This window comes from Strix uralensis, chromosome 7 (genome assembly GCF_047716275.1).
Source record: "Strix uralensis isolate ZFMK-TIS-50842 chromosome 7, bStrUra1, whole genome shotgun sequence".
In the NCBI taxonomy this organism is placed as follows: domain Eukaryota; kingdom Metazoa; phylum Chordata; class Aves; order Strigiformes; family Strigidae; genus Strix; species Strix uralensis.
The window spans coordinates 6,368,051-6,376,792 of NC_133978.1; the positions used below are offsets into that span (position 1 = coordinate 6,368,051).

At 38.6% G+C, this 8,742-nt stretch overlaps 1 non-coding gene across 1 annotated transcript; it reads right to left on the reverse strand.

Moving 5' to 3' along the window:
- Positions 1 to 691: 691 nt before the first annotated feature.
- On the reverse strand, positions 692 to 773 carry TRNAS-UGA (transfer RNA serine (anticodon UGA)). Its single transcript has one exon. It is a non-coding gene; the product is annotated as a tRNA-Ser (tRNA).
- Positions 774 to 8,742: the final 7,969 nt, after the last annotated feature.

Genomic DNA, 8,742 nt, shown 5'->3' on the forward strand with positions numbered 1-8,742 from the left:
GTTGGAATGGGCTGCCCAGGGAGGTGATGGAGTCCCCATCCCTGGAGGTGTTTAAGAGTCGGGTTGACATAGCGCTGAGGGATCTGGTGTAGTTGGGAACGGTCAGTGTGAGGTTAATAGTTGAACTAGATGATCTTCGAGGTCTTTTCCAACCCAGATGATTCTGTGATTCATGAATGGGAAGGTTTGACTGAGCAAATGCATTCAATATAGAATAGCCTGCTGCTGACAAGATTTCATTTATTTTCTATTAGCTTTAGGACGTGGGGGCAGGACAGTAGCCCTTTGGGCAAATCAGGACCCTCTCTGTGCGTAATGCGTTGGATTAATCCCGAGTTTTGCACTTGGACAGTGCCTGCCCTGTCTACAGAGGACCTAGAAGGTGAGCAGTGAAAACAACACTGATCCCGATGTGCCCTTCTCCCATCTCCACCAAGTGCTGTGTACCGCAAGCATTTAGATGCAATGCTGGAAACTCCCCCGGGCACCTATCGCTGCCTTGCTATTAATTTTATTTCTTGACAGAACCAGGGGAGGAGTGTGGAGGCACGACCTACGACCTACAATTAACCTACGATAAATACTAAATCCCCCTCGCTGCTGCAAGGGGCACGCTTAAGCGTGAGAGAAGCCGCGAGGAGTAAAACTGCACGGTATGAACTGTGGAAAAAAAAAGTGACCCCCACCGGGCCGCAGCGAGCAGGGTTCGAACCTGCGCGGGGAGACCCCATTGGATTTCAAGTCCAACGCCTTAACCACTCGGCCATCGCTGCTAGTGGTAAGTGCACTGCCGGGCCGCGCTCCCTAGCGAGCGCTGCGGCGCCGGAAGTTCCCGCCTCCAGCCCCGCGTGGCACCAATGGGCGCCGCCGCGTCGCGCCGCCGCCGCTCAGGGCGAGGGTGGTGACTGCTGCAGGGCCGCAGCGACTGGGAGGCACGGCCGTAATTTTACAGTGGTGTTACCTTAATTTTTTTCCCTGTTTTTACTCATTCTGTCTACTATTACATATCACTTTTACATGTAATTTCATTCACTGTTTGGGTTGTTTTTTTTTTTTTTTTTTTTAACCCTAGCAATAGTTAATTGTGTCAGCAGTAGTATAAGGGAAATTAAATCTAATCTGACTTTATACGTATACTGCAATGGACAAAAATAATATTTTTCCTTTTCATCCTTTTTACACAGCATGTTCACGCTAGGAATTTTACCCTAGTTTCCCTCCTATAGTCACAGCTTTTGTCAACGCTTCTTTTTTTTTCTTTTTTTAAATAGCCGGAGTGATGTTGATGATTGTGCTTCATGCCCCCAGTTTTGTTGGTATGAGTTATCAATCAAGAAGCACTCTTAATAATCCTTTCATTTTATTCAGCACCAAAAATATTGCTGGATAATAAAGATCTTAAAATAGGTGTATGAAATTTGTCTTCTAGGGCTTTTCTCTGGGACCTGACTTGGGGAATGTAGAGAACAGGCAGGATTAGAAAGCACAAGGTGTTTCTATAATTTTAAAAGAAATCAGTTATTTTGTTGTACTTCAACATTCATTAAATTCTCTTTACCACTTAATACAACTTCTGAAAAGGTTTTGAATCCTTATCTTCAATTGCTCGTTAGCAATTGGGAGTTAGGGTAGTTTGTGGTCACTGTCAGACAGCTATGACTGCTCAGTTCTGTGTTATGAAAACCAATATAGAATTTATCATTAATTTCAATGTGAAATGATAGAACAACAGTATTTATGGACCAGCTGTAGAAACAGAGATGGTCCCTTAGCTGCATGCAGGCCTGTTGTGGTAACATCCCTCTGTAATCACCACTCTAGACAGTAAAAGGCTGGATTGATATGGAAAATTTGATACTACATGTTAGTGTTTTTTCCTTGCATTTAAGTGCATAGGGTTCAATGTTACTGATGATATTATCTGTATATATCTTCTTTCTCTCCTGTATGGTTTTTTGTTATTGTGGATATAAAAAAAAATCAAACTTCATTTAGCGTTTATGCTTGTGCTATTTGCAGTGTTTTAGATAATGAGGAACATTTTAAAAACATCAACATATAAAATGGTTCTTATTATCCTACTTTGTATCCCCCCATTCAACTCAGTAGTTTAACATCGTAATAATCTTTGTTTAAACTGTTGATTGGTTAATGTGCTTATACCCCAAGTTTTGCTGATGTCTGTGTGGCTTTGTGTGTCTGGGTAAGACTCCCGTAAATTGCATTATGCCTGATGAGATGCTGCCCTTATCCCATAGTGTACCTTCATATACATGAAGGCAAAATGCATGATTATACCAAATGATTATGAATTTTATGATTATGTAAATAGCAAATGTGCGAAGAGCAGGGTAAGGAAAAGTAGTGCCTTCAGTGTATCACATTATAGCCAAGGGGAGCGTCTTAAAGTACAGACACAGAAGTGGAGACAATTAGAGATCATGTTTGCGGGTGGAGAAACAAGTATTTCTCAGGTGTTAACGCCAGAAAAGACTTGTTGGGGCTTTTAGTACAAAGGGGTTTTTTGGTGTGTTTTTTCCTTTTTTTTAAAATTGATTTGAGAACAAGGAGCAGAGCTGTTTACTTCTACACTAATGGATCTGCCGCAGATTTATTTTCTTTACAGAAAACAGACTATTTGAAATCCATACTAGTAATTTATTTTAGGAAGATCTTATGAAATGCAAGAACAGTTTTGCTATTCAAAGCCAAAGGAAACCAAATTATAACAACACATCAAAGTTCAAATTTGGTAATACCCCTTCAAGTAAGGGTATTTGATCTAACTGTTCCTGAAGGGATTGAACCACAGCTGTTGTTTTCTGGTTGGTTTCCCCCTCACACCCTTGGACAGAAATCTATGCACATATGCTGTATATTGGTCTTCATGTGCTTCTTACACGCATTTGCCTCACAGCACACGCATGATGGATAGGACTGAGATTTCCAGTCATCCAGCAGGCAATTTGAAGCTTTGAGTGAACTCTTGGATATTTATAAATCCTGAATGATTACACAACATCTTCACCTCCTGAATAGATGACATTTCCAGGATGAGTAAAGGGGCAGTATCTTAGATATATATTCTGTTCATGGATGAAAGCTTTTTGCCGCTTAAGGTTGTTTAATGACCTAGAGATCCATGCAATAAATGACATGTTACCACCTGAGTCTTTTATGTAATTTGTATAAAGTCATTTTACACAGAAAACATTAACAGAAAACTTTTAAGTGCTCTATGTTTTGAATTTTGCCCATTTATTAAGGACAGTTTGTTAGAGGGAAAAATTCCCCTTATCTATACAAGATATAAAATATGCCTTCCCTGCTTTTCCAGACGCCTTGTTCTGTTATTGTCATTGAAGAAACATAAAAAAAGAATCCATTATATTACTGGGAGTCACACATTTAAAATATTCTTGAAGACTAAATCAAAATGGTCCTGGTTTTAGACTACAGAAACAATTCTTGCATTTAATTCTACTGAAGTAGTACTTAGTACTAAGTACTTGGTACAGTGGTTTCTGAGAACTCTAGACATTTTCCAGTCTTTTATTGAAGGAGGGTCTTTTTAAAAACTCTTTTTCTTGACTGAAATGTTAAAAACAATTCTTTAGTTAAGAATTTTTGATAGCTCTTTTTTTTTTTAAGTAGGATGATTCTTCTGTAAGCTGAGAAAATATGGAAATTGTTACTTACCTACAGAGAGCTGTATAAGGAAAATGTTCAAGAGAAGATGAAGAATAGGTGTGTTTGTTATTATTTTACATGGGTTTGACAGCAAGCAAGATAAATGTGAATGGTGTAATTAATGTGTGTCCTATGCAAATATTCACATCACTGGAGGTCTCATGCTATTTGACCTCTGTTCTAATAGCTGCTCCAAATATAATAGCAAAATTCCTGTGTCTCAGGAATGAAGTTAATTGGCATCAATACTAAATTATGTTTTGGAGTTTCTGTTTGATCTCTTTGTCAAAACATGTGTTTTAAATCTGCTGGAAATTATGCTGGAAAGAAAATTATATTCTGAAGCCATGCAAAATGCAGAAAACCCAAACAAGACACAGCAAAAATAAATTACAGTGTGGTCTCACTAGCAAAAGAACTTATTTACTTGGAGGAAAGAGAGGGGTGATTATAGACATTGACTGAATACAGAGCTCAGACTGTACTCAGCCTTTGGATTCAGTGGGGGTGCCCCTGCTACCTATTAGCAAATCCAAGATGCTTCTTTAAACCAAACTTATTTGATGCCAAAATGAAGGTTATCGGTCTGGGCTCACGAAGGGTAAGACCATGTCCTTTGGAACACTCTGTACTTGAGCACAGTTTTGGGCGGTGACACAAAGACACGTGGACCGCTTATAAATTGTCCACTTGGAAACCCTTGAGTGGCTGACAGTTATGTAAGAATAGCCAACGCATTTCTAAGACCACTGAGGTCTGAGGGTTTGGAGCTAGAGCTTGAGGGAACACTTGAGTTCCATTGTTCTCTGTCAGGCCTTCCTTGGAAGGTGAAACCCTATAGCAGGACCGTTCCAGGCCTCTAGGCTTTTGCCAGTTTGCAATGAACACAGACTTGTAAAGAGACATCTAAAACATACGTGCAAGTATCCTGAGCCACTGAAACCTAGAAACAGACAATTTGCAATGTCTAACTTTTATAGTTTGAATTTAGGAGCCTTTATTTCCTAGCAGGACTAAGAAGAAACATTTTTTTCTTTAAATGATAGCTGCCTTTATTTTGTGTTCACATGAATCTAGGCCTTGAGTTAAATGTGCAGTTTCAGTAAAACATAATAAATTATGAGAGTTGGCTGACTTGTGTAAATGACACACAAAGTGTTACATTTAACACTCTCAACTGAATCTTGTAAAACTGTCCCTCTTTGGAGAAAATTGTTACTTGAGCAATGCTAGAGTGACCTCCAGTGTTCTTTGTGCAAGCTGCAAGTAAAAGAACAAATGGGACGAGTTGCAGGTAGCACATGTGGAAGGAGCAGGTTTAAGCACTTTCATATAATGATATTTGAAGATGAGTAGCGATCAGAAAGGGATTAGGAAAGAATGGTATCATTTGCAGAGTGCTATTTGAATTCTAGCGCTTCACTATGAAGCTGTTGTGTTCCCAAGACAGAAGACTCCAACACAAATCCCTAAAAATATTCTAAAGAAGATCTCAGCTAAAATAGCATTGCAGTGTTAGGTCCTAGATACTGAGATAGGGAGACTCTGCAGTATCTGAAAAAGTCATTAAAACCTCGAGATACAAGCCTCATGTAAAACTCTGAAATTCCTGAAATGTGATAAGGTCTGTTGCCAGGTGCTGGAGAGCCACTGTGTGTACAGGTGTTTAATTAATAAAGCATGCTACCTAGTGTACACAATTGTGGTGTAAAGACCTTAAAGTACGAGATGTTTGGCTACATTTAAGAGGCTGAGGCAATGTAGGGGGAGGGAGGTCAAATGAAAACTGGTCTCGGGCAGTGTGAGTAGGATGGAGCTTCACCAGCATGCAGGTAGGCACTTGGCTTGTAGATGCCTCAGCTGGCTGCTCGGGTCATCTTTTGCAGACATCAGAGGGGGAGATCCCTGTCCGGTGTGGGCAGGTAAGCTCACCTGTTTCAGAAGGGTATGAGCAATTCCTCAGAAATACTTTCCAGTAGCCATCGAGCAGCCCTGAAGATGACTAGATATGAGACTAAAAGCCTAACTAAAGCATTTGGTATGTCATAGGCTAAAGTTAGCAATGTTTATGGGTATGTGGTTAATTTGCATACCATGATATTGTCAAAGGATGAGTTCCTTATCAGAATTCATGCATATAACATTGCTTTATGAATGAGTTGTTCTATAACTTTAGAACTTTTGAACCTATGGCACCTGTTTTTAAATGGGAATAAAAATGACAGCTGACAGCCTTCATGAAGGGTTATGGTATTTAGAAAGTTTTCATAAACTGAAGATGCAAATATAATGTACTTGCTTTGGAAATGCAAGCTAAACAAAAACCATTAGCGCTTAGAATTTTTTTTTCATGGCAGTACTAAATGCGAAACAAACACTAAAAAAAGCTTTAGCATATCTCAGTGAAGATTTAACTGGTCAAAAAGGAACATAGGATAACAGATATAATTTCCCAATGGATAATCAATCTCTATCAGCTTTAAAAATGCAACAGTTTCAACATTTATTCCTGTTAGAAATCTATTAATCTGTTATGTCTGTGATGCTTGCAACAGAAAATTTGATGAGATTCTAAGTTAACAAGAAACATTTGCAGCAATGTCAGTGGAACTGTAACTTTGTGTTTATGTGTAACTTGTAAAATTTACTCTTGAATATTTTATTTCCCTTGATGAATGTGAATGAATTAATGAACTCAACGCAAATTGTGTATTACAACAGATAATGCTGGCACCACTAGATCCCATCATTTCATGTTTTCTTACTGAAGAAACTAAGGAATAACAATAGCAAAACCAGTGCTGCGTACTGAGGTGTATTTCTCTCATACTATCTATTGGCTTTGTAAATCATTTAACAAAGCCTAATGCCTAAACCATACAGTGAATAAAAATAAGAATTTACTTCAGAAAATCTTATATGGCTAACCTTTTCCATTCTGTGTGCCTAAGAACATATTTGGGGACCAGTTTCAGGTACAGAATCAAAAGTGGCTTCATTTCTGAGCTGCTATATAATCACGTTATAGCTTGCCCCTATAGCCTATTGTTTCATAAACTCCCCCATATAGTACTTTGTTCATGCTGTACTGTACACCCTTACTCTTAGTCCACTTATTCAAGTTCTTAAATGTAGAATCAGGTTTTAACAGTAGTCCTCTGTGTTAAAACATTCTGTATTTTATTTATCCTAAACTTTGGGAGTTCTTACGGCTTCTCTGATATCACTGAAAAGCCCTTTAGGGATCATTTGCTGTTTCCATCTATCTTATACATAATAGATATATTTATGGTGTAAGACTGATGTTAAATGCATGTTATTTCTGGTGTGCCTTTTTTTAAACTACAATATCCTTATAATAATTTAGGATCATTTGGGGAAAGGTGATTTATTTAGCTTTTCTCCAAGTTTTTGTTGCTAGTTCCATTAAGACATTTGGAGACTATTAGATATGAATACTAAATCAAATGAAAAGCTATTATTCATCACTTATAATTATAACCACCACACCAAACTAGCTTGCCTGGGAAACAGATACTAATTTAGTATGATGTTTTCTGCATGCTCTGTGAGAATTCTCCCTAAGGAAGTAGTCAGTAGAGTTGTCAAGTTTCAAGGAGTTTGCATTTCATCATACTATGCTTTCTGGCACAATTTATGTAGAAAATAACCTAGGTGATACTTTCAGGACGTGGGTATGTCTCCTACTTCCTTTCCTAGTTCAGAACCCTGCACTGTGCTTCTCTTCACTGTTTGTTGTCAAACACAGTCAGTCCCTTCCCCTGGTTTGGCATTGTGCTTCCTTGTTTTGTGGCTCCTGGGTCTTTGCTGGGGCTACTACAATGCTGCTCCACTTTCCTTCTGTTTGGTTGAAAACATTCTGACAGAAGTATACTAAAATTCTGTCTTAAGGGGTTTCTAGCTTGTGAAGTATTTGCTTTATTTACTTGACTCCACATTTACGGTATTTATGGCATCAAGATCTGTTGCTAATGGCTGAAAGGCTGTTTCTGGTGTGATAAAATGCAAGAGAAAGTTTCAGTCAACCAAATTGTTTAAGACTTGACACAATCTGATCTAGTATTCATGCATTAGCATTAGAAATATTGAATGGAATGCTGCTATCTTAAACCAAAAGGCAGTTTAATGGATATTGCAGATGCTAATCTGAATGATGGAAAAGATTGAACCCCTTTCCTTTATTGCGATTAAGACATTAATTACTGCTTGGGGGATGGTAACATTTTTAGAGACTTTTAGCACATTTGTTACTTAAAGCCAGAGCCCTGCTCTGCCTTCCTCTCTTCTGGTCTCGCTCAGATGTGAATAGTGAGTACCAGTATGGTCTCCGAGACACAGCTCTAATAAAACCTTCTCTGTCCTGAAATGGGGAAAGGTTCTCATGGAATATATGTTATTTTCTTTTTTTGCTATGGATAGCTGTAATTTTTGTGAACATGGAATTTATTCTGGGACTGAACTGTAACTAGAGGATGCCAAGAACTGGAGGACCCACATGGTTCGAGTCCCTGGTTATGACATGTGGAACTCTTTCTTGTGTGTCAGTTTGTCAGTGATGGCAAAACTTGTTGCAATATAATAGCTGCCGGGCAGCTTCCACGGAATCAGTTGGTATCACAAGGTATTCTTTTTATTGACATTATCTAGAAAAACAACAAAAAATTCCTGATAGTTATGTAAACTAAACTGTTCTTCTAGTGCTGGTCCTTTCTGGTTGAGACTTAAGGCTGTTGGTAGGGTAGTGTTGAAAAAGTGCTGATGCTCACTGTATGCAAACATAGCTGCAGTTCCCTGTGCATCTGTCTGGCTTTGCTCACAGCTGCTTGATCAACTTCATTAAAGCAACATTTTAAAAGAAGGAAGTATGACATCTGTCAACAGAAGTATGTGAATAAACATGTACTGTTTGCTAATCCTGCTAATGCAGCTAAATATTGCTTTACCTGTCCGAACATCCATGCATGCACAAAAAGAGGCACACGATTTTATGTTGAAGCTTTCATCCTACTCTTGCAAATGTGACTCTTAGAG